General features: G+C 41.4%; 1 long non-coding RNA gene across 1 annotated transcript; it reads left to right on the forward strand.

Annotated features, from left to right (window-relative positions):
- Positions 1-69: 69 nt before the first annotated feature.
- On the forward strand, positions 70-21,036 carry LOC116593178. Its single transcript, XR_004286792.1, has 2 exons — positions 70-639; positions 20,766-21,036. It is a non-coding gene; the product is annotated as an uncharacterized LOC116593178 (long non-coding RNA).
- Positions 21,037-23,567: the final 2,531 nt, after the last annotated feature.

Genomic DNA, 23,567 nt, shown 5'->3' on the forward strand with positions numbered 1-23,567 from the left:
TTTTTTATAGGGACTTTTTTTTTTTTTTTAAATAAATTTATAACTTTCCCTTCTCCCACTCCCTAGCCTATAGAAAGGAATCTCTCTTACACATACTGGTTACTCAGCTGATTTAATTGTTAACATTATTATCTTCAGGGATTTGGTTTGGCTTTAAAATTTTAAAAAATCTCATCTTTATCGTATCAAATACAGTGAGGTTTCTAGTTGTGAAACTGTGCTTGACACAAGATAAAATCTCAAGAGATGGAGAAAATACAAGAGAAGAACAGAAATGAGGGAAGAAGTGATAGGACTTAAGGTGTTGGGGAGAGAGGTGGATGAGGCAAGGATTCTATCTTTCAAGGAACTGGTATTAAAAACTTACCATGTGTAACAAGCACTACCCAAGGCCACAGGTAGTAAACAAGATAGTCATACCCCAGCTGTCACAGAACTTACCCAACTGACTGAATTTCCACTCAAAGTGAATCAGGATACCACTGACAAAAAGTATGGAGGAAGTGAAAAGTTGGCTGATTGTTGGGTTTTGAATGATGCACCACAGAACAAAGAGTTCAGTGGTAGAAAATGTGGAACTGAAGTCCGGGCTACAGATGGAGCTTTTGAGGGGATGACTGGCTCAACATGTAAGAAATGGTAAGTTCTTCAAAGAAAACATTAGACTGGGATAAGGCAGCAGGGGTAGAAACAGAAAGGAACGAGAGGAATGACCAGAAACACAGACCATATAATGGTGTCGCAGAAATGGTGTCCCAAAATGGTAAGTCAAGTAATGATATCAAATACTGCAGGAGTCAAAGAAATGAGGAATGGGAAATCACACTGAATCTTCTCACTTGAAAATCTGTTCCTATTGTTTGTGACTTTACCATTAAGAAAAAAAAAAAAAATGCAAGGGTGCCTGGGTGGCTCAGTAGGTTGAGCAACTTACTCTTGGTTTGGGCTTGGGTCATGAACTTGGGTAGGGGAGGGAGCCCTGAGTTGGGCTCCACACTCTTGGGGGAGTCTGCTTGAGATTTTCTCCTTCTCCCTCTCCCTCTCCCCACCAACTCACTTTTTTTTCTCTCTCTTTCAAATAAATAAATTTTTAAAAAAAATACAGACCAGCTGCTGCTTTGACCCTGCATTCCAATATTATCCTATGTCATTCTGCCCTTATACTTACTCCAGGCTTTTCTAGGAGCAGACATGCACTTAATTTTTAGTAGCATTGCTCTTGATACCCTCCTTTGTTCCAAGAGATGGAGACACTTTGAGCATCTTAATATTCTTTGGAACCTAAACTTTGCAAGCACATTCATGATAGACTTTTGTCCTGGTCCCAGACCACTTCATACTGGCATTTATTAATGACAACTGATTAATCCTTAAAGAATGAGGAAAAATAAACAAGATTTATCTCAGAAATGGTGTGCAGAATGTTTAGAATGCTGAAAGCTTAAGAATATTTACTTGGCTGTCTAAAAGTACAGAAGTAGTTCAAATTCTGATTATCTTTTCAAATGTCTGGAGATGAATAGTGTTATTTAAAAAGCAAAATCCCACCAAATGGTGAGATTTTTGTTTCTATTTTGGGAAGTAATTGACTTTTTTGTTTGTTTGAACTTGTCAGGTTAAAATATGCAGAAACTTCCACAGAACAATTAATATCTAATGTAACCACTGCCTAGAATTCACATTTGTCATTCCTGCTTCAGATGTATTAAAAAATGGAATATTAAAAAAAATGGAATATTAAAAAAAAGTTGAAATTCACCAATTTTTATTCTTGATCCCATTCCCATTCTTCTGTGAGGCAGCTGTAACTATCAACTTGGTGTAACCTATTGAGTCCATGTTTTTATAACACTGACTATAAATTTATGAATCTGCAAACAGGAAGTACTGTATATGTATGTATATGCATACATATAAAAGAAATTACTGTGCCATAGGGTAGTAAGCCTTATGCTGAGTTTTGAAATCTAACAAGAAAAGCTGTATTATCTTTTTCAGTATTGTTTTGACTGTTCTTGGATGTCACTTTTAGAATTAGTCTAAATCATAAAAAAGAATCCTATTGGAATTTTGATTCAAAGTGCTTTGGATCAATAGATTAGTTTGATGTCTTTTCAGTCTGGATTCTTCATTGTCCTAAAGAACATGACACTTTTTTTCAGGTCTCCATTTACATCCTTTAATAATGTTTTATCATTTTCTCTTTAGGACAGTGATGATTGATTTTTGTGTTTTGATCTGATAGCCATTAAAACTGCTGTATTCTGGGGGCGCCTGGGTGGCTCAGTGGGTTGAGCCTCTGCCTTTGGCTCAGGTCATGGTCTCGGGGTCCTGGGATAGACCCCCACGTCAGGCTCTCTGCTCGGCGGGGAACCTGCTTCTGTCTGCCTCTCTGCCTGCCTCTCTGCCTGCTTGTTATCTCTGTCTGTCAAATAAATAAATTCTTAAAAAAAAAAAAAAAAGGAAAGAAAACTGCTGTATTCTGTTTTATAAATACTGTTAGTTTCTCAGTAGATGGTCTTGAATTTTTTATGAAAACAGTAATATCACCTGAAAAATCATCAATTTGTCTCCTTTCTTATATCTACTTTTCTTGTCTTATAACCATTAGAACAAGTATTCTTTTATGGAATAGTAGCAAAGATAGTGGACATCTGGGGCACCTGGGTGGCTCAGTGGGTTAAGCCTCTGCCTTCAGCTCAGGTATGAGCTCAGGGTCCTGGAATCGAGTCCTGCATCCGTCTCTCTGCTCAGCAGGGAGCCTGCTTCCCCCGCCCCCTGCTTTCCTCTCTGCCTACTTGTGATCTCTCTCTGTCAAATAAATAAATAAAATCTTTAAAAAAAAAAAAGTGGACATCTGCATTTTATTTCTGACTTTAATAAAAATGCTTTTAAAGTTTGAGGTCTGTTGTAAGTTTTAGGTAGGTGCCCTTTAATACATTATAAAAGTTTCCTTCGATTCATGTTTTGGAAATTTTTAAAAAATATGAATGAGTGTTCAATTTCATATAATACCTCTTTATGTATCTGGAGATGATCATGTGGCCTTTCTCCTTAATCTGTTAATACGTTAAGACTGCATGATAGATTTTCTAATATTGAGCCAAACTTGTATAGACTCTACTTAGGTCTTTTTTTTAAGGACACTGATGGATTGGGTTTGCAACAGGAATAGGAATAGTGTAGCAGGATGATATGGAGCATAACTGATAGCTTATCCTGTCCTCAGAGGTTACCACATATCTCAGGGATTTGAGTGGAAATACTGTCCTGTTGAGAACAGTTACTCAATTTTCCAAGGCTAAGTTCAGATAAGGTGTAGTTCTTGACCTGAGATTCTGGTTCCCACCGGGCAATACAGGCTCAACCAGTTTGATGACCTTTAGCATTGACAGTTTTAAGGGCGGACCAGGAGAAAAACAGGTTACCTTCTGGAGAAATGAAGAGTTATAACTCCCCTACCTGGCACCCAGGTCCTCTCTGAGACTTGTGACTACATCCCGTCTGAACGTTGCTGAGCCACTCAACTAGCAGAAGAGACATAATGAGGTTGTGTAGAGCCCCCTGCTTTGGTGTGGAAGGGTTTCTGGAGTTTCTCACAAGTCAGTGGTCCCTGAAGAAGATGGTAGGGGTATAAGGAGTTTTGCTGGTAGCTCTCAGGATGGCCACTGCTATGGTAAGAGAACCCTGGCAGCAAGAGACACTGTACGATGTCCATTGGTGGAATGTGCTGAGTTGGAGCAAAAAAAGTTGAGCTTTATTCAGAAGCCCTCCCCCCACCCCCCCCACCCCACCCCCGCCAAATTCCTGCCAGGACCATGCCTTAAGCCCCTTTGGAGAACTAGCTTTTAGATAACTGCCACCTGGAGGCAACTGATACCAATTTACATTAAACAGAGAGGACAAGACAACCAACAGAAAGGGGACAGAAACATCTCCATCATCTAGCTGGTATTTTTCGTGTAAAGAAAACATGAGTACTTCCAACTAATATAAGTACAACAAATTGTAAGACCAATTGTGTAAGGAAAGATCACTTCCCCCTCCTCCTCTTTTCCCCCATCAATGCCAAAGGAGTCTTGTAATAGTTTTCTATTGCTGTGTAATGAATTACCATAAACGTAGTGGCTTAAAACAATACAAATATATTGGCTAATAACTCTGTGTGTCAGAAGTCCAAGTAAGCTCGACTGGGTTTCTCTGCTCCAGTTCTCATAAGGTCAAAATGAAGATTGGCCAACTGGGTTCTTATCTGGAGGCTCTAGAGAAAAACCTGCTTTCTAGCTCATTCAGATTGTTGTCCACCTTCAGTTCCTGGTAGTTGTAGAACTGTGATCTCCATTTCCTTGCTGTCAATAGGGGCACCCCCCTCGGCTCCTAAAGTCTACCTACATCCCTTAACACATGCGCCCCTTAATCTTCAAGCCAGCAATAGTGTGTTGAGTTCCCCCCGACACTTCAAATCTCTGACTCACTCCTCTGCCACCAGCCAAAGAAAACTCTGAGTTTCAAGTCTCTTGTGGTTAGAACTGGCCAACTCAGATAAACTCCTTTGTGCCGTGTAATATAGCATAATCATGGGCATAATATCTCATTACATTTGCCAGGCTTTATGCAGACTCAAAGGGGAGAGGATTATACAGGGTGAGGACCAATGAGGGTCTATTCCGGAATTCTGCAAACCAGGAGTAAGAACAGGAAAGAGGATGTGGGATGTGACAGAGCCATGCCCCACAGTCCCATTTCCAGTTCCAGTCACCAGAGCCACAAATTCAGCCTGCTTTGGGACATGAGGAAGGAAAGCTTTCAACCGAGTATGAATTGAAGTCTCAAAGTGAAGGAGTCAGCCTTAATAACTGAAATGAGACTGTTTTATTAACTAAAAGAACTCAGTAATGATGAAGTTGGATTGAGATGTCATTGAGGGAAACTGCCTCCCAGTAAAAACAGGGATTACATGGTGCATTCAGCAAAACACATTTGATTGCTGCAAAACTCCCATAAGAAACTCGGTTTTTTTTTTTCAAGATTTTATTTATTTTGAGAGAGAGAGAACATGAAAGCGAGAGCACACAAGCAAAGGGAGAGGCAGAGGGAGAGGGAGAAGCAGACTCTCCACTGAGCAGGGAGCCCAACTTGGGGCTCGATCCCAGGACCCCAGGATCATGACCTGAGCCGAAAAACAACTGAGTCACCCAAGTGCCCCTACACTGATATTTTAAATTTGGGATTTTTTTGTCCAGGTATTTAAAATTGGTCTTTCTTCTTTCCTTATATATTCTTATTTTTATATAACGTTTTAATGGTTTTATGAGTTGAGTAGTTTTTTCTATTCTCTGAAACATCTTGTATATAAGACTGGAACTACCTGTTTATTAAAGGCTCAGTAAAATTGGTCTATGAAATGATTACGGCTTGGAGATGTCTTTTGGTATTGGAAATTTTTTGACTACTAAAGAAATTACAATTTCTTTAATGAGTACTGTTTAGATTTCTTATTTCTCCTGAAGTCAGTTTTGTTCTAGGAAATAAAATTTCCTAGAAAATTATGCATTTCTCGGGCACATGGGTGGCTCAGTTAATTAAATGTCTGCCTTCAGCTCAGCCTATTTCCCCCTCTCCCTCTGCCTGCCGCTCCCCCTGCTTGTGCTCTCTTTCTCTGTCAAATAAATAAATAAACTCTTTAAAAAAAAATTGTGCATTTCAAGCTCATGACTGATATAAACTTGTATTGAGCAAATAACTGTGGTATAACCCAGAACTGGCAAATCTGACAGCTTAGGCAGAGGTGGGGTCTTTGAATGATATGTTGGCATGAGCTTCAAATTACAATCTGACAAAAGTAGTATTGTCTTGAGGAGTGTACCTTCGGAGAGCAACCTTTGGTGGCATTAAAGCTTTTCTCCCAAGGCAAGTTGGGTGGTGGTTGCTATCCTCAGTGGATGCTTTGAGCGGGTCAGAGAATTCCTGCCCTGGAGGTCAAGGTTCTCTGCCTGAACACTCAGTTTTATGCTGTTGCTGGTCTCTGAGTTGTTTGAAACTAACAATTACAACTGGATCTGGATATTTCTGCTACTGATCTTCAAAATGGTTAAAAAAGACAATGCCTTCTTCTGGAATACTGAAAAGAAATTTTAAAAATAAATAAAAATTTAAAAAAAAAAAAAGACACTGCCTTCTCCATGATGAGTAGCGGCCTCATCGACCTAGGGGTCTTCACATTTTTTCTCACGTGGCTAGATCTAGAAGGGGACAGCCAATTTCTCTTTGTCAGTCTTGTAATTCAGGTCACCATAACACTTGGTTTTGGTTTTGGTTTTAAAGTCATGATAGTCTGTTTCTTCATTGTGAGCCAACACTATCACTTACACAGACTATGTCAGACTTTTGGGGTCAAACTGTTCCCCAGAACCCAAAATAAAGGACAGAAAGTTAAGAAAAAGAAGTACAAATGACTGGCCTTGTAGTACCTGCTCAACCAAAAATAGCTCAGGATACTCTCATTGATGGGAGTCCTGGCAGCATAGTGAACTTACTCCATGGCTGGAACAAACAGGCACTGAAACCATGGAGGGAAACAGACCTATCAACAATACGTATTGTAATGGATTTTTATTAAGTAGAGCAGTGGCCCATTTAACCCACTACAACTCAGACAGGCAAAAAAAAAAAAAAAAAAAAAGTTTTAATTTTACTTACAATTATTGCTGAGGCTATCCCTGGATTTTAATAGGAAAACTGACTAAGTGCCCAATATTACTTAAATCTGGCTGGGTTTAATCATTTAAACAGTCCATTTAGACAGTTTCCCATCTCTTTTAAGTAGAATTATTTTAGGTGCTTGTGGTACTTAACAGTTTATCTTAAGGACTTCAATGAATAGTCATGCCACAAATATTCTGGTTTCAAAAAATAGATGGAGGGGGGTGGCTGGATGGCTAAGAAAGTATTCTTAAGACGTCTTTGGTGCAAAAAGGTGGTTTATTAGAGCACAGGGACAGGACCTGTGGGCAGACAGAGATGCTGCGCCGGGCATGTGAGGAGTGGCTGGTTATATACACAGGAGTTGGGTAGGTGAGGACAAAGGGGTGTTCAGAAGGGCTATTGGGGTAAAGAAGACTGTCAGGATATTGAAGTCCTGGTTACTATCAAGCCAAGGCCACTTTCCCTCTAATGAGGCACTAACATAAAGACAATTGGGAGTCTCCTGGTGGAATGTTACATTCCTGCTATCAAGAGTCCTTGTTAGTGAGATTTGGGTTTAGAAGAAATTTAACTTTATTTACTTTTCCTTCTACCTCAGCCTCCTTCAGTTTTTATGGAGGGGAGGGCAACATTAGGGCTTGAGGAACTGAGTTATGTGCCTTTGGAAATTGGGCTATTGATAAGGTAAATTCTTTGTTGTAAATCTCAAGGACATTTGTAAACCAAGGAAGACTCCTGCCTTGCAGGATTGTGATCTCTGCAAGTTAACTATTTGTTTTCCTTCCAGAGCAGTCAGGGGTGCCTGAGGAATGTGACACATATTACCGAGGGGAGCCTGTGGAGAGGGGGTGCAAGGTGCCAGCTTTTGCTTTGTTTTCAGCCAGCCTCCTGCTCCCTCGTCAGCTTCACTATGGAGCATGCGACTCTTGATCTCGGGGTTGTAAGTTTTAGACCCACACTGAGTGTAGAGATCACTTAAAAATATAATCTTGAAAAAAAAAAAAGATGGATAAAGGGGCACCTGGGTGGCTCAGTCGTTTAAACATCTGCCTTCAGCTCAGGTCATGATCCCAGGGTCCTGGGGTGGAGCCCTGTATCCGGCTCCCCACCTCGGCAGAGTCTGCTTCTCTCTCTCCCCCTCCCTTCCCCCTGCTTGCTCGTTTCTCTCTCTCTCTCTCTCTCAAATAAATACAATCTTTTTAAAAAAAGATGGAAAGAGGGTGCCTGGGTGGCTCAGTGGGTTAAGCCTCTGCCTTCGGCTCAGGTCATGATCTCAGAGTCCTGGGATCGAGCCCCGCATCAGGCTCTCTACTTGGCGGGGAGCCTGCTTACCCCTCTCTCTCTGCCTGCCTCTCTGCCTTCTTGTGATCTCTCTCTGTCAAATAAATAAATAAATCTTTAAAAAAAAAAGATGGATAGAAAGAAAAAGATGAAGAAATATTCAATCTTTTACATTTCCCTCAGTCTCTGCTTTTCTGAGCTGGTATTTTTGTACGGTGGGGGAGGTGCTCAGGCCACATGCTATTCGTGCTTTGTCAATTCTGCACACATACACTGCTTTCCAGCCTGATGTCCCTTGTCTACCAGGTTCCTCCACATCTTTTAGCTTCTGACGCTGCTACCTAGAGGTTAAATTCCATTCTCCACTAATAAAATCAAATCCCACTTCCTTGCTCTGTGAGCCCCAACACTTACCACTTAGGTTTGGGAGCTCCCTTTTTTTGCTGGTACAAAAAGAAAATCTCTTTTAGGTTATATATGCATATAGGTATGTGTTTAAATTTAAATTTGTAAGGGCACCTGGGTGGCTCAATCAGTCAAGCATCTTCCTTCAACTCAAGTCATGGTCCCAGGATCCCAGGACGAAACATCTGCTTCTCCTTCTGCCTCTGCCCCCAAACAGCAGCACTGGTGTGTTCTCCCTCAAATACAGAAGTAAAATCTATTTTTAAAAAGTTAAACTTAAAAAATTTTAAAAATAAATTTCTATTTATAAATGTATACATATTTAAATTTTGATATTTTATGCATCAATCTATGCATTAAAGACCAGACGTGTTTCATCTTCAGCTATTACTCACCAGAAAACGGCTTAACTTTTATTTTTTAAAGATTTTTATTTATTTATTTGAGAGAGAGACAGTGAGAGAGAGCATGAGCGAGGAGAAGGTTAGAGGGAGAAGCAGACTCCCCATGGAGCTGGGAGCCCGATGCGGGACTCGATCCTGGGACTCTGGGATCATGACCTGAGCCGAAGGCAGTCGTCCAACCCACTGAGCCACCCAGGCTTCCCAAAACCGGCTTAATTTTTAAAAAGTAAAATTGAAATAATACATAAATTCTTTTAAAAAAGGGGACAAGGACAAACCCCCTTCCAGCCCCACCCATATCCCTGTCCTTCATTGTCCCAAAGCCAACCTAGCTTATCAACTAGGTTAGTTTCTTCTCAGTCCTTCTTTCATATATTTACACACATTTACGTGTGTTCCTTAGGCAATATGCAGTTTCATTCCATGATGTCATTGATTTTCTTTTTACATAAAGTGGCATCAACAATATATCCGTAACTTGCTTTTTCATCCAGTTGGACATGGTGGAATGCCATCCAAATCAGCACTGACTGCTGGGGCGTTCTTGAGATGGCCTCCTACCGCTGCTTACGTAGTTTGAATGTACACTTTGTTAGCCATTGTTCTAGTCATAGTTCAGCTATGACTAGAGGAACTAGTCCCTAGGAACTTTCCCTATGAGGAACTCTGCAACCGGGCATGTTTGTACATGTTTTCTTATGCACAAGGGCCAGTGTTTTTCCAAAGCAAACACCAATAGCTGGAATTGCTGGCTCATAGCATATATGTATTTTTATGTTACTCACTATTGCCAAATTGCCCCTTTACATGACTATATAAATATTAAACTCCCATTACCAATGTGCATGTATGCTTTCTCACACCCACACCAAGACATTTTATTAGAATGTTTAATTTTTGGGGCACCTGGGTGGCTCAGTGGGTTAAGCCTCTGCCTTCGGCTCAGGTCATGGTCTCAGGGTCCTGGGATCCAGCCCCGCATCAGGCTCTCTGCTCAGCGGGGAGCCTGCTTCCTCCTCTCTCTGCTTGCCTCTCTGCCTACTTGTGATCCTCTCTGTCAAATAAATAAATAAAACCTTTAAAAAAAATGTTTAATTTTTGCCCATATAATGATTGAAAACTGTTAACCCAATGTTCTAAATATAATCATTTTTTCTTGATAATTCTACTCATATGTTCATTGGCCAATTATATTTATTTTTTCTATAAATAACTTGTCCTATTATTTTTTTCATCGTCCCATTGGTCTGAGTTTTCCCTTTTAGTGGAAATGCTTTATAGATCTAAATGCTAACCTTTTCTGTGCTATACATATGGCAAATACTATCTCCTAATCTGTCACTTGTTTCTGGACTTTGCCTAAACATGTTGTAGGTGTAATTCATACCCATCAATCTTGGAACTTCACTAAGGATGCCTTTTTTAGCAGACAACTTTGACACACCGCTCACAGCAATCAGTCTTCATGGAGTCAAACTTATCAGTCTATTCCTTTACATATTTCGCATTTAGAGGTCTCATTTAGAATGACTTCTAATTTCCCAAAGTCATAAACATACTCTCCTATATTCTCTTCCAATATATGTAGAGTTTTGTTTTTTGTTTGGGTCTTTAATGCCTCCAGAATATATTTTTGTGAATGGTCTTAGGCAGAGAATGTAACTTCCTTTTTATCCAAATGATCAGCTGTCCCAACACTATTTACTGAATTTGAAATTCCCCAGTGAGAGGGGATTCCATCTTTACTGTACATACCAACCTAATTTGGATGAACTAGCCATCTACATGAATAATCCATGCTAAGTTAAGGCTTACACACAGGCAGCTGAAATTAGGCAACCACCCAGACTTATCTAAGCAAGCAGGATGTGTCCTTCAAATGAAAATTGTAACTCGGTTATCTTAGAGACTTCTGAAATAATACATAGTAGAGGACTGCTATATTTATACACAGAAGTATGTAAAAAAGGGAATTAAATAGTAAGAATTTGATAATGATTGTGTGGCATGCAAATAAGCAATTCACTAGAGAAAATTATAAAATTTTCTAGGTCTTTCCAGGCTTAAAAGAAATAGCTTTCTATATTAGTTTATGCCTTTACTTCTGGTGATATGCCAATTAAAAAACTTTCTGGTAGCCTATCTAATCTTCACATAAAACAAGGGGATGCCCGTAGAGAGGAAATTGGTATTTCAAGTATATCTACTTTTCTGAATTGAGAAATTATTGTGCTTACACATCAGTCCCTTGAGAGATCTTAAAGTTAGTTTTCTGAATTTCTAATTCTGTGTTTTTATTTCTAGTGCTGTATAGGTGTAATTCATACCCATCAATCTTGGAACTTCACTAAGGATGCCCGGTACATAGAATGTATTCGGTTCATTTGTTAAATGAATGGATGGCCAAACCACCACTTTCGTTTTGTTAAGTTAACATTTTAAATGCTAAGAATCATAGTCATTCCCCACCCTCGGTATTACTGTGTAAATGATTTCTTTCTGCAGAGCGATACAGACCCACAGCATGAAGTAGAGGCAGATCACAAATTCAAGGCAGATCACAAATACCTCATTCATTTATTCACTCATTCAGTAAGAATTTGCTAAGAACTTATTAATCATGATGCTCAGCTCTGGGGAATACAATAATAATAATTTCTTTAAAAGACACAGTTATCATATTTAACAGACTCTAGTTTGGTAGAGGGGATTATAAATACAAGTAGTTGGAAGTTCTAAGCAGCAGATTAAAAACAGGGGTGATACTAAGCTGTTTGTACTCAGAAATGAGAGAAAACCAGACAGGTCCCCAGATCTCCAGGGCCCTTACCCATCTAACCAAGGGTCAGGTATAAAGTATAGAGTAAAAACTCCAGGTCTTTCTAGAAGATTGGGTAATCACACAGATCAGCAGACCAAGAACTGTTAGACATTTAGGTGCTTTCCAATTTTTTTGCTACAAACAGTAGCGTCATGATAAACTTCCCTGGACAAAAATCCTTATGCACATCTTTACTTCCTTGGGATCAACTCCTCCTTCCTTGGGATCACATGGATTCTCTGGGTCAAAGAAAGGCTATGCCAATTTACAGTCCTATGCTGGATAGAAGAGAGTGCTTGTTTCCCCATATCCTTTGGCTATACTAAATTTAGAAAGATGTGGATTTATAGGTCTCTATGAAAATTAAAACCAAATGTTTGTCAATTTTCTATATTAAAAATTTCCATTTTCACCTCAAATCTATTTTAATGAGTTAGAAAAACTTGTATGCTACATTTATTTAAAAGAGGAATTCACTTTACCTTATATTGCAGTGACCACTGGGGGCTTGCTCGTTTGCACTAACATTCCTGACTTGTAGAGAAGTGCTCCACAATGCTTTAATGGGTGGGTTTAAGGTTGAACTGATAGAAGGAAAAAAGGGTGGGGGGGAAGGTTAAGAAAAACCCATAATATGATAGGAAAGGTAGACAAAAAGAACAAGAATGTGGAAAAAAACAAAAAAGCAACCACAGAGAAGTGAGAAGGCCCAGACTTCTGCCACCACAGGTTCTACCTTTCGGTTCAAACATTTAGCAACTGTAGCTTCCTTTATAATTAGAGGAGGAAATGAAAGAGTAAGCACAATTATAGGCTGAGAAGTAATGACTGGGACTAACATGAGGAATCAGCATAGATTTTTTTTTTTTGAAGATTTTATTTATTTATTTGAGAGAGAGAGAGAGCATGCAGGGGAAGCAACAGGGAGAGAGGGAGAAGCAGGCTCCCCTCCTGCAGGGAGGCTCCTCTCCAGCAGGGAGCCTGATGCAGGACTCAATCCCAGGACCCTGAGATCATGACCCGAGCCAAAGGCAGCCACTTAACCGACTGAACCAGCCAGGCATTGTGTCGCAATTTGCTAAGTCACCAGGATTTTAGAGCTCTGGCTCCATTAGTCACTCTTTCCTTTTAAGTGGTTCCTTCTCCGGCTTTCTGACTGATTATTGTGTTGTTAATAAACCCAGCGGGACTCTTCAAACCTTTCGGAAAATTTTGAAAATGAATTCAAATTCTAATAACCAGCATTTCTGAATGTGGAATGTAAATCAATTAACTACCTATTTGATTTCTTTCTACCCTCTTAGGATCTTTTCTCTTTGAGGGAATTTGCTGAGCTAAAATTTAATTTAAATACTTTAAAGATGACAGAAGAGGAAGTTTCTCTACAGAGTTTAAGATTTAGAAAGCAGTGGCTCCCTCTAACGGCCAGAAAATGCCACAATCTCTGGTTTTGTTTTCAAACTTCAGGGTGGTGTGGTTAGTATTAAAAATCTGGAAAGGGTTAAATGTTTCATCCCTCATCACTTCACTCAAAAGTGTCAGCACTTTTGGGGTGCCTGAGTGGCACATTTGGTTAAGGGTCTGACTCTCGGTTTTGGCCCAGGTCCTAAGTTCGGGGTCCTGAGATGGGGCCCTGCATCGGGCTTCACGCTCAGCAGGGAGTCAACTTGAGTGTCTCTTTCCCTCTGCTCTTCCCCTGCCTCTCTCACAAATAAATGAATGTTTAAAAACATGTCAGCACTTTAAAGTTATTTAAAGATGCAAATACAAATATGCCACATAAAAAAGGAACAAAAATGAGTACTTTTTATTTTTTCATTTTTTTCAAAATAAATTCTACTCCCAATATGGGGCTTGAATTTACAACCCCAAGATCAAGAGTCTGATGCTCAACAGACTGAGCCAGCCAGGCCCCAAGAATAATTGTTAAAAATAGTTTTAAAAAATAACCTATTGGGGTGCCTGGGTGGCTCAGACAGTTAAGCATCTGCCTTCAGCTCAGGTCAGAATCGAGCCCCCCCGTACTGGGCAGCGAGCCGGCTTCTCCTCCCTGTGGCCCCACCCCCAGCCATGGGGCTGTCTCTCTCTCTCTCTCTTTCAAATAAATAAATAAAATCTTTTTTTTTTTTTTTAAGATTTTATTTATTTATTTGACAGAGAGAAATCACAAGTAGATGGAGAGGCAGGCAGAGAGAGAGAGGAGGAAGCAGGCTTCCTGCTGAGCAGAGAGCCCGATGCGGGACTTGATCCCAGGACCCTGGGATCATGACCTGAGCCGAAGGCAGCAGCTTAACCCACTGAGCCACCCAGGCGCCCAATAAATAAAATCTTAAAAAAAATAAAATTATTGTCTGTTTTTAAAAGTTAGGCTGGGGTAGAGGAGTTGGAGAGATGTTGGTCAAAGGGTGAGAACTTGCAGTTAGAAGATGAGTAAGTTCTGGCAATCTGCACATTGCTGTGCTTATGGTTAATGATACTGTATTATACACCTCAAAGTTGCTAAGAGACTAGATCTTAAATGTTCTTACCACAAAAAAAGAAATAATCATGTGAGCTGATGGACGCATTAGCTATGGTGGTAATCACACTGCAACATGGCAGTCTATCAAATCGGGCCGTTGTATAGCTCACGCCTGTATCATGTTACATATAGTTGTCCTATAATTGAGATATCAACTGTATCTCAATTAAAAAAAAATAAAACCAAGTGAAAAAAAAGATAGATTAGTGGATACATATTTATCAATTACTTGATTTCTGATATGTTTTCTAAAGCAGTGGATGTTTAAAATATGTATTTCTAAAATTTCAGTGAAAACAGTATCACATAAATTGTGCAAATAATCACTTGAAATTTAAGTACCAGTTTTGTTTTTTTTTTAAGATTTTATTTATTTATTTGACAGAGAGATAGGAGAGCACAAGTAAGCAGACCAGCAGGCAGAGGGAAAGAGAGAAGCAGGCTCTCTGCAGAGCAGGGAGCCCAATGCGGGACTCCATCCCAGGACCCTGGAATCATGACCGGAGCCGAAAGCAGCTGCTTAACCAACTGAGCCACCCAGGCACCTCTTAAGTACCAGTTTTTAAAAAGGTAGTCTTTATTATGATTAAAAATAAAGTTAGGGGCACCTGGGTGGCTCAGTGGGTTAAGAGGCCTCTGCCTTCAGCTCAGATCATGATCTCAGCGTCCTGGAATCGAGCCCCACATTGGGCTCTCTGCTCAGCAGGGAGTCTGCTTCCTCCTCTCTCTATGCCTGCGTCTGCCTACTTGTGATCTCTGTCTGTCAAATAAATAAATAAAATCTTTAAAAAATAAGAACTAAAAATAAAGTTAAAAAGTAAAAAAAAAAAAAGTAAACTAGCATCTAGACCAGACTGTGGCCCAGTGTGGGTGAAAACAGTCATTTAGTTCAATGTGAGAGAAAAATCCTGTGTGACCAAGGGGGTCATGAGCTTCTTCAATTATCACTGCAATCCTATCTGCTAGGTATCAACATATTTTAAGCTGCAATTTGGCTGTGCTCCTTTTTTTTTTTTTTTTTTTTTTTTTAAGATTTTATCTATTTGACAGAGACACAGCGAGAGAGGGAACACAAGCAGGGGAGTGGGAGAAGGAGAAGCAGGCCTCCTGCTGAGCAGTGAGCCTGATGCAGGCCCATCCCAGGATTCTGGGATCTTGACCTGAACTGAAGGCAGACCCTCAACGACTGAGCCACCCAGGCACCCCTGGCTGTGATCCTTAATTCATACATTTGACCAATATGTATTGGCACAATGCAAGGCATTTGAAAGATCGCCCGATGCAAATACAAAGTCCTGAGGATCAGCTGGTCAAGCCTCTGCCTTCGGCTCAGGTCATGATCCCAGGGTCCTGGCATGCAGCCCCATGTTGGGCTCCTCCCTCAGTGGAGTGTCTGCTTCTCCCTCTCCCAGTTTCTCTGCCCCTCTCCTTGCTCTTGCTCTCTCTCACTCTCTCAAATTAATAAATGAAGTATTAAAAAAATAAAAAATCTTAAAAAGAAGTTCTTGTGTTTTTGGAGCTTGCAGTCCCGTAAGAAAGAAAGAGTATAAATAAATAAGTATCTAATTGCAAATTGGGATGAAGCTGTAGAAGGAAGAGAACTGCGTTATTTTTTCTTTTCTTTTTTTTTTTTTTTTAAGATTTTATTTATTTATTTGACAGACAGATCACAAGCAGGTAGAGAGGCAGAACCCTAGGATCATGACCTGAGCCAAAGGCAGAGGCTTTAACCCACTGAGCCACCCAAGTGCCCCTGAGAACTGGGTTCTTAAAAGAGAGACTAACAGGGACATCTGGGCAAAGAAGTGGATACAGACTCCCTGAGATCTGCATGAAGGGGAGTTCCGCAAGCAGAGGGTGGGGTCCCCTTTGCAGTCAGACGGAAACTCTAAAGGAGACACCATGAGTAATAATCACTCAATTACTCATAAGGCTGCAGTGTTTTGGTATAATAGGTGATATATTAACAAGAAAATTCTTGCTCCTATATGTGTCATTGCATAACATTTCAGTATTTTGCATATGGTCATGTTCTCTGGCCTTTAGATTGAAGGCTCTGAGATGAATGTCTCAGAATGTCCTCCCTTTATTTCCACTTTTCTGGGTTAGCACAGAGTAGTGCATGCAGAAGACTCTTGACTCATGCTACCGATGGAATAGAGGACTATTTCTCTGCAACTGCCTCTTTGGGAAAGTCCCCTTGGCGAGACAGCTTTGCCCGAGGTTCTGTGTTCCTAACATGTAACAACATGTCTGCCGTTATCAGTGCTCAATATGTATTTGTGGAACCGTAAAGAAAAGACCAAGTGAATGACATTTTTCACTACATTCATGTGTCTGTTTCCGCATGTCCAATTAAACCTCTCATGTAATTCAATCATTCAACGGATCATTGCTGAAGACACGTAGCGTGCCAGGCTTCTTACCAGTGTTGGAGTCCAAAGATGAGCGGAAACAGACAAGACTCTGCCTTTGTGAAGCTTACAGTCTGTTACATGTTAGGAAAGTCAGAGGTAGAAGATTGATCAAGCATTTGAGGTGCCTGGGTGGCTCAGTAGTTAAGCGTCTGCCTTCAACTCAGGTCATGATCTCAGGGTCCTAGGATCTGAGCCCCGCAGTGGGCTCTCTGCTCAGCGGGAAGCTGTTCTCCCTCTCCTACTCCCTCTGCTTGTGTTCCCTCTCTCGCTGTGTCTCTGTCAAATAAATAAATAAAATCTTAAAAAAAAAAAAAAAGAAAATTGATCAAGCGTAGTCTGTGTTTTCTTTCTTGCCAGGAGAGGCAAGAAAGGTCCAGGCCTTGTTTTAACCACATTATTTCCAGAAGCTCCAAGCAGGATCCTTGGTGAACAGAAGCCAGAGTCTACTATTAGGGCTTAGGTGTAGACAGCAAGAGCCTGGTGGACTGGGGTTGGTCTCTCGGTAAGGAGTGTGGTTCTGTTGCAGTCCAGGTGACAGAGTATCTATAACCACGGAGCAAATCTGGCTTTCTGAGTTAGGTTTGCACCTTCGTCCAATGCCTGTGGATTGGAGCCAGGGGATGTCGGGGGTGGGGGGCGATGGCCTGAGAAGAAGCAAGCAGAGAAGATTTCACAGAGAAGATTAAAGAGATGCTGCTGGGTCAGCACAAACATCTCAAGAATGTGACATGGGTGGTCTCGCTGTCCTCCTTTGAGGAAACGGCTGTGCTTTCCTACCCACACTGACAGCGAGGTCCACTTCCCTTCCCTTCTGGAGAGGGAATTACCACCTCAGGCATCTCTGCATAGACTTGGCAGTAGGACGTTCGACTTTTTTACCCTCCTGACAGGACCACGCAGAAGTTAGACAAATCACTCAGTGACCAACCTGTGTCGCAGAGAAAGAGAACCTGTCATGGACTGGATTGCTGGCTTCACAGCTCATTGCTCTTTATGTCTCATTTAGAATGAGACAAAAGCTTCATAAAGACTCAATACATGTGTGACTGTTCAAGATGAGAGAGAAACTTGTCAGGGGAATTATTCAGAGAAACTCCTTTCCACTGAGCAACTGTTCCTCAAGTGATGGATGCAATGTGTCAGAGGCTCTGACGGCTTCCAGTTCTCCAAACCCAAAGTAAGGAGGGGTAAATTAGATACATTAATCATCAAAGAAAGAAAGAGAGAAAAAGAGAGAGAAAGAAAGAGGAAAGAAAGGAAAGGAAAGGAAAAGGAAGGAAGGAAGAAAAAGAAAGGCCTTTAATGCACTAACAAGGAAGTTTTTAAACATTGAGTGATTGTTTTCTCGAAAAGAGGCTCTAAAGAATAGAGGTTCTGTGGCCCGACCTCCTGGTGTTCTAGCTCTGCCATCATTTTCCTACTCTCAGCATGCCTCAGTTTGCTCATCTGCAAAATGGGGATAACAAGATTGTAGGAAGGATTAAACAAGTTAGTGCATATACTATTACAATTTTTAATGGTAAGAACATAGAGTCCCCCTTGAAGGAGTCCTAAAAATTACTCCTGTTATCCAGAACTGACTATTCTCTTTCTTGTTTTGTCTTTCTGTTGTTGTTTTAAGATTTATTTATTCATTTGGGAGAGAAGAGAGAGCGCAGAAGCACAAGGAGAGAAAGAGGAACTTGAGCAGACTCCCTGCTGAGCTCGGAGCCCAACACTGGGCTTCATCTCAGGACTCTGAGATCATGACCTGAGGCAAAACCATGAGTCCAATGCTTAACTGACTGCACCACCCACGGGCCCTTCTTTCTTAAGTGCCAAGCGATTTCCTGCCTTGGGACCTGGGCCCTTGCTATATCACCTTTCCAGAAACCTATTCCCCAGTCTTGGGCATGGCAGAGCCCCTTCAACCCTTGAGTTCTTGGGTCAGAGGTCATCTCTTCAGAGAGGCCTTTTCTAACGCAGCCCGTCCTCCATCCTTGGCTACTGTGTCCTCCATTCCCTGTGTTTATTCTCTTCATGGAATCGATCACGGTCTGAAATCACCTTGTTTACTTCTCTCTTCGTTGGTTGTCTTCTGTCCCTGGTACTGCTGCTCCCCAGGGGCAACCCCTAAGACATCCTGAAAGCCTAGGGCAGTGATTCATGAAGCTTCACATGAACCTCTTGCAAGGGCCTTGTGAGGTCAAAACTCTTCATACTAACACTTGATTCGCTTTGCACTGACACGTGTGGACTCTTGCACTGATGGTGCGAAGACAAGGATGGGCGAGACTACTGGCACTTGGCATGACTCAAGGCCTTGGCACCAGCCGTACCAGCCGTACCACCTTATCCCTCACCACTGCGCCCTCACGCGAAACAATAAAAGTCGGTTTCACTTAGATGTCGCTTAACAGTGTCCTCGAAGGAACCCTCACAATGGTCCCTTTCATTGGGACCCTTGAGCACAGGACTTTTCAGGAGCACAGACTTGAGCACAGGACTTTTCAGGAGCCTGGGTCATACAAAGTGCAGAGAGCACAGGGGCACGCACTGACATATGCCGGCAGGCACCTCGAGCAAGAGCTCGCCCCGCAGCGAGCTGTGAGCCGCAGTAAACCACAGTGGTCCTGGGACAGCACTGATTCTTTTTTTTTTTTTTTTTTTTGCTAAAGATTTCATTTATTTACTTGACAGACAGAGATCACAAGTAGGCAGAGAGTCAGGCAGAGAGAGAGAGAGGAGGAACCAGGCTCCCTGCTGAGCAGAGAGGCCGGCGACGCGGGGCTTGATCCCAGGACCCAGAGATCATGACCCGAGCTGAAGGCAAAGGCTTTAACCCACTGAGCCACCCAGGCACCCCGAGACCACTGATTCTTGAAAGAGCAGTGATGGACTGTGGATGGGAGCACAAACGGAAGACTTGGTTTTGAGGGCTCACTGCTTAGGGCTGATCGCATCTAATAGGGGACCAGCACTGTTTTACCCACTGTGTTACCAGCACAGTGTTACCCGCTGGCAACAGACACGTTTTCCGCTCTCAGGAAGCATCAGAGAGAATAAATCGTGGCAGGCAGGATGGAGATTTGCTTCGTCCTTGAAGCGAGGGGCTGGGAGGAGAAAGAGAGGTGAAAAGGAAACCATTTAGGAAACGCTTTCAGTACAGTAACCTCTCTGCAAACCACTGTTGTTTATTATTAGCAAAGCAGAGAGAAGGGTTATCGGCTCTGAGCCAAAACGGAGAAACAATCTTCTAAAACTGTGACCCTGACAGGTTTTTTCAGCAGAAGGAGATTCGGCATCCACGGGTGCTTTAAGGATCTTGCTTTTCTCCTTTTATAGAGGAGCCTTGCTCATCCAGAGAAGTTCCAGCATGAGAACATTTACAGTTAACTGGGAAGCCGCTGTCGCAGATACCTGATTACAAATTCTGTCTGATTTACAAGGAGAATGATGATTAACTTTTCACCCTTGTGCCATACACCTTGTTCATTGCCAAAGTCACTTAAGTTCAGGCTGCGGTCACAAATCTTATACTTTTAAAATAACGCTCTTAAACTCCTCCTGAATTTTTCTTCCCCCAAAGATTTTCGCCACAACCACAGTTTAAACAAGTCGTCCCTGCTTTCTCCCCTCTGTGTCCTGACTGTGCATTCATTCCGTGTTGGCCTGGAGTCTGGGTCTGGTCCCTCCGCACCAGGGCTCTGAGGCATACATGCTGGAGAAGACAAACCTCCTTTTCACAGGCTGAGGGCAGAAAACTGCATTCCTTCAATCTTAGGTCCGACAGTTTGTTCTCCAACCCAAAAAGAAGCAAAGGTCTCAGAAAAGCAGAAAGAAGATTTTAAGTTTTTAACCAAATGCGTGACTTTAGAAATTATGCCTTGAGATTTTAAAACCGAACGTAGAACTAATGTAAATTTGAGTAACCAATCTAGGACAGCCCAAATGTCCTGCATTAGGAATAATATTAGAAGTGCTAGAAACTTGGGGCGCCTGACTGGCTTAGCCAGAAGAACATGTAACTCTTGATCTCAGGGTTTTGAGTTCAAACCCCACACTGGGTGTAGAAATGACTTAAAAAATAAATAAACTTAAAAAAAATAAAAAGGTAGAAAATGGGCCAAAGAAATGTCTCTCTTGCTCACTCCCTTTCTGCTTAGTGGCCGCTCATATTTATTTATTAATCACATTTCTTTTTTGTTATTCTTTTTAACTTCACTGAGAAGTTCTGCAAACGGCTTCATCGGTTCCCTGCTCCTGAGCTGTTCTGCTTCTCATAGGATGCTGACTTACATCCTTTCTGGCTCCAAGCCCACATCCCGGACAAAGAGTGTGGCCCTTCTCCTGCTCCTACTCCTTCCACCTGGAGTGCCGTCCAAAGCCTCCCGGAAGCCACAAGATCACCTGGTTCAATAATATCTTACTATCGAATGGTTCGATATTCTACTCTATTCTCAGCAGTATTTTAAAGCAATAAAATATGGTTTGAATACAGCATTTTTACTGTTTGGGTAAATGTACGGAAAACAAAAGTGTCTTTTTTACAGTCTTATGTTAATCCTCACTGGTGGAAATGTTTCTCGAGCACTTGGCAAGAATGTGTGTTCTGTGCTGGCTGAGTGCAGGGCCCTCCTAGCCCTATTAGACAAGCTGGCTAACTTTCAGGCTATTGGTTTCTGATAGAGCTGTGTAAAATTTTTCAATTTTCCTTTTTAAATTTTTTTTTAAGATTTTATTTATTTATTTGACAGACAAAGATCACAAGTAGGAGAGATGCAGGCAGAGAGAGAGAGGAGGAAGCAGGCTCCCTGCTGAAGCAGAGAGCCTGATGCGGGGTTCGATCCCAGGACCCTGGGACCATGACCTGAGCCAAAAGCAGAAGCTTTAACCCACTGAGCCACCCAGGCGCCCCCAATTTTCCTTTTAATTTTATGATGTTTGTTATGTTGTTCATAATTGTTTGTGGTCTTGGTGGATTTCCTTTTTAAAAAGCTTTCCTTGATCCTGTTAATACTTTTTTTTTTTAAAGGTTTTTATTTTATTTATTTGACAGACAGAGATCACAAGTATGCAGAGAGGCAGGCAGAGAGAGAGAGAGGAGGAAGCAGGCTCCCTGCCGAGCAGAGAGCCCGATGCAGGACTCGATCCCAGGACCCTGAGATCATGACCTGAGCCCAAGCCAGAGGCTCAACCCACTGAGCCACCCAGGCGCCCCACTTTTTTGTTTTTTTGCCTTAAATTCTAATTTGTCTAATATGCTATTACCAACCTGAATTGCTTTTCCCTTCTTTCTCTTTTTAGAAAAGTCTCTCTTCTCTCTCTCTTTCTCTCCATTTCTCTCTCTATTTTTTAAAGATTTTACTTATTTGTCAGAGAGAGAGCAGAAGCAGGGGGAGCAGCAGGCAGAGGGAGAAGCAGGTTTCTCACTGAGAAAGGAGCCACATGTGTGACTCGATGCCAGGACCCTGGGATCATGACTTGAGCCGAAGGCAGATGCTTAACCAACTGAGCCACCCAGGCGTCCCTTTAGGAAAGTCTCTTACAAAAAATACATACAGTTGTCCCTTGAACAACACAGGGTTAGGGGTGCTGACTTCCCATCTAGCCAAAATTCCACAGGTAATTTTTGACTCCCCCAAAACTTAACTACTAATGGCCTCCTATTGACCAGAAACCTTACTGATAACATAGTTGATTAACACATATTTTATACATTATACATATTATATGCTGTATTCTTACAAAAATACCTAACCTTTTCTTAATTTTTTTGGTATTTCTAGGCTCTGCTGTTCATCTACAAGTTTTTTCAAATTGTCACAAATCTCCAAAAATTTTCCAAGATATTAACTAAAAAAAAATCTGCATATATAAAAAAGATATATATGTCCCTACTGTTCACCACAGCATTATTTACAATTGCCAAGATCTAGAAGCAACCTAAGAGCCCATCAATAGATGAATGGATAAAGATATATGGTGTGTACACACACACACACACACACACACCCCAGAATAATAGTCAGCCATAAAAAAGAATGAGATTTTTGCCATTTGGGACAACATGGATGAAGCTAGAGGAAAATGTGCTAAGTGAGGTAAGTCAGCCAGAGAAAGAAAAATACCATATGACTTCACTTACCTGTGGGATGGAAAAAACAAAAACCTCAAAAACAGATCCGTAAATGCAGACAACTGGTGGTTGCCAGAGGGAAGAAGGTTTGGGGATGGGCAAAAAGGTGAGGGGGGTTAAAGGTACTGATATCCAGTTAGAAAATAAATACATCACAGAATTAAAAATACAGCATAGAGAATATATTCAGTCACATTGTACGGTGACTACACTTACTGTGGTGAGCACTGTTTAATAGATAGGATTGTTGAATCGCACCTGAAACTAGTATTAACATTGCAGGTCAACTACAATTTAAAAAACCCTACATATAGGGGATGCCTGGGTGGCTCAGTCAGTTAAGTGTCTGTCTTTGGCTCACGTCATGGTCCTGGGTTCCTGGGATTGAGCCCCGCATCAGGCTTCTTGCTTAGTGGGGAGCCTACTTTTCCCTCTCTATCTGCTGCCTCCCCCAACTTATGCTCACTCTTTGTCAAATAAATAATCTTAAAAAACGACAACAACAAACCCACAGATAAGTGGATCCACGTAGTTCAAACCTATGTTGTTCAAGGGTCAACTGTAGTCAGATTTTGTTTATCTATCTGAAGTCTTTGCGTTTAACAAGGTGAATTTAATGTGACTAATGCAGTCATGATTACGGATATATCTGAATGGAATTACTCTATAATACCTTGTGTTTTCTCTCTGCTAAACTTTGTCTTTTCTTTTTTTTTCGGGCTTTTCAAGTTTCTGTTGAAAGAAATGATCTGGATGCCTTTTTCCAAACTCCTGCCCTGAGGAAAAAAACCCAGACGCTCCCAGCACGCATGTACATTTTCAAAGTGAATGGACAGATTGAGCCACTTCTCCATGCCCCCTGCTTCACCTCTGTGAAGTCTGCAAATCTGTCCGC

Source organism: Mustela erminea, chromosome 6 (genome assembly GCF_009829155.1).
Source record: "Mustela erminea isolate mMusErm1 chromosome 6, mMusErm1.Pri, whole genome shotgun sequence".
NCBI lineage: Eukaryota > Metazoa > Chordata > Mammalia > Carnivora > Mustelidae > Mustela > Mustela erminea.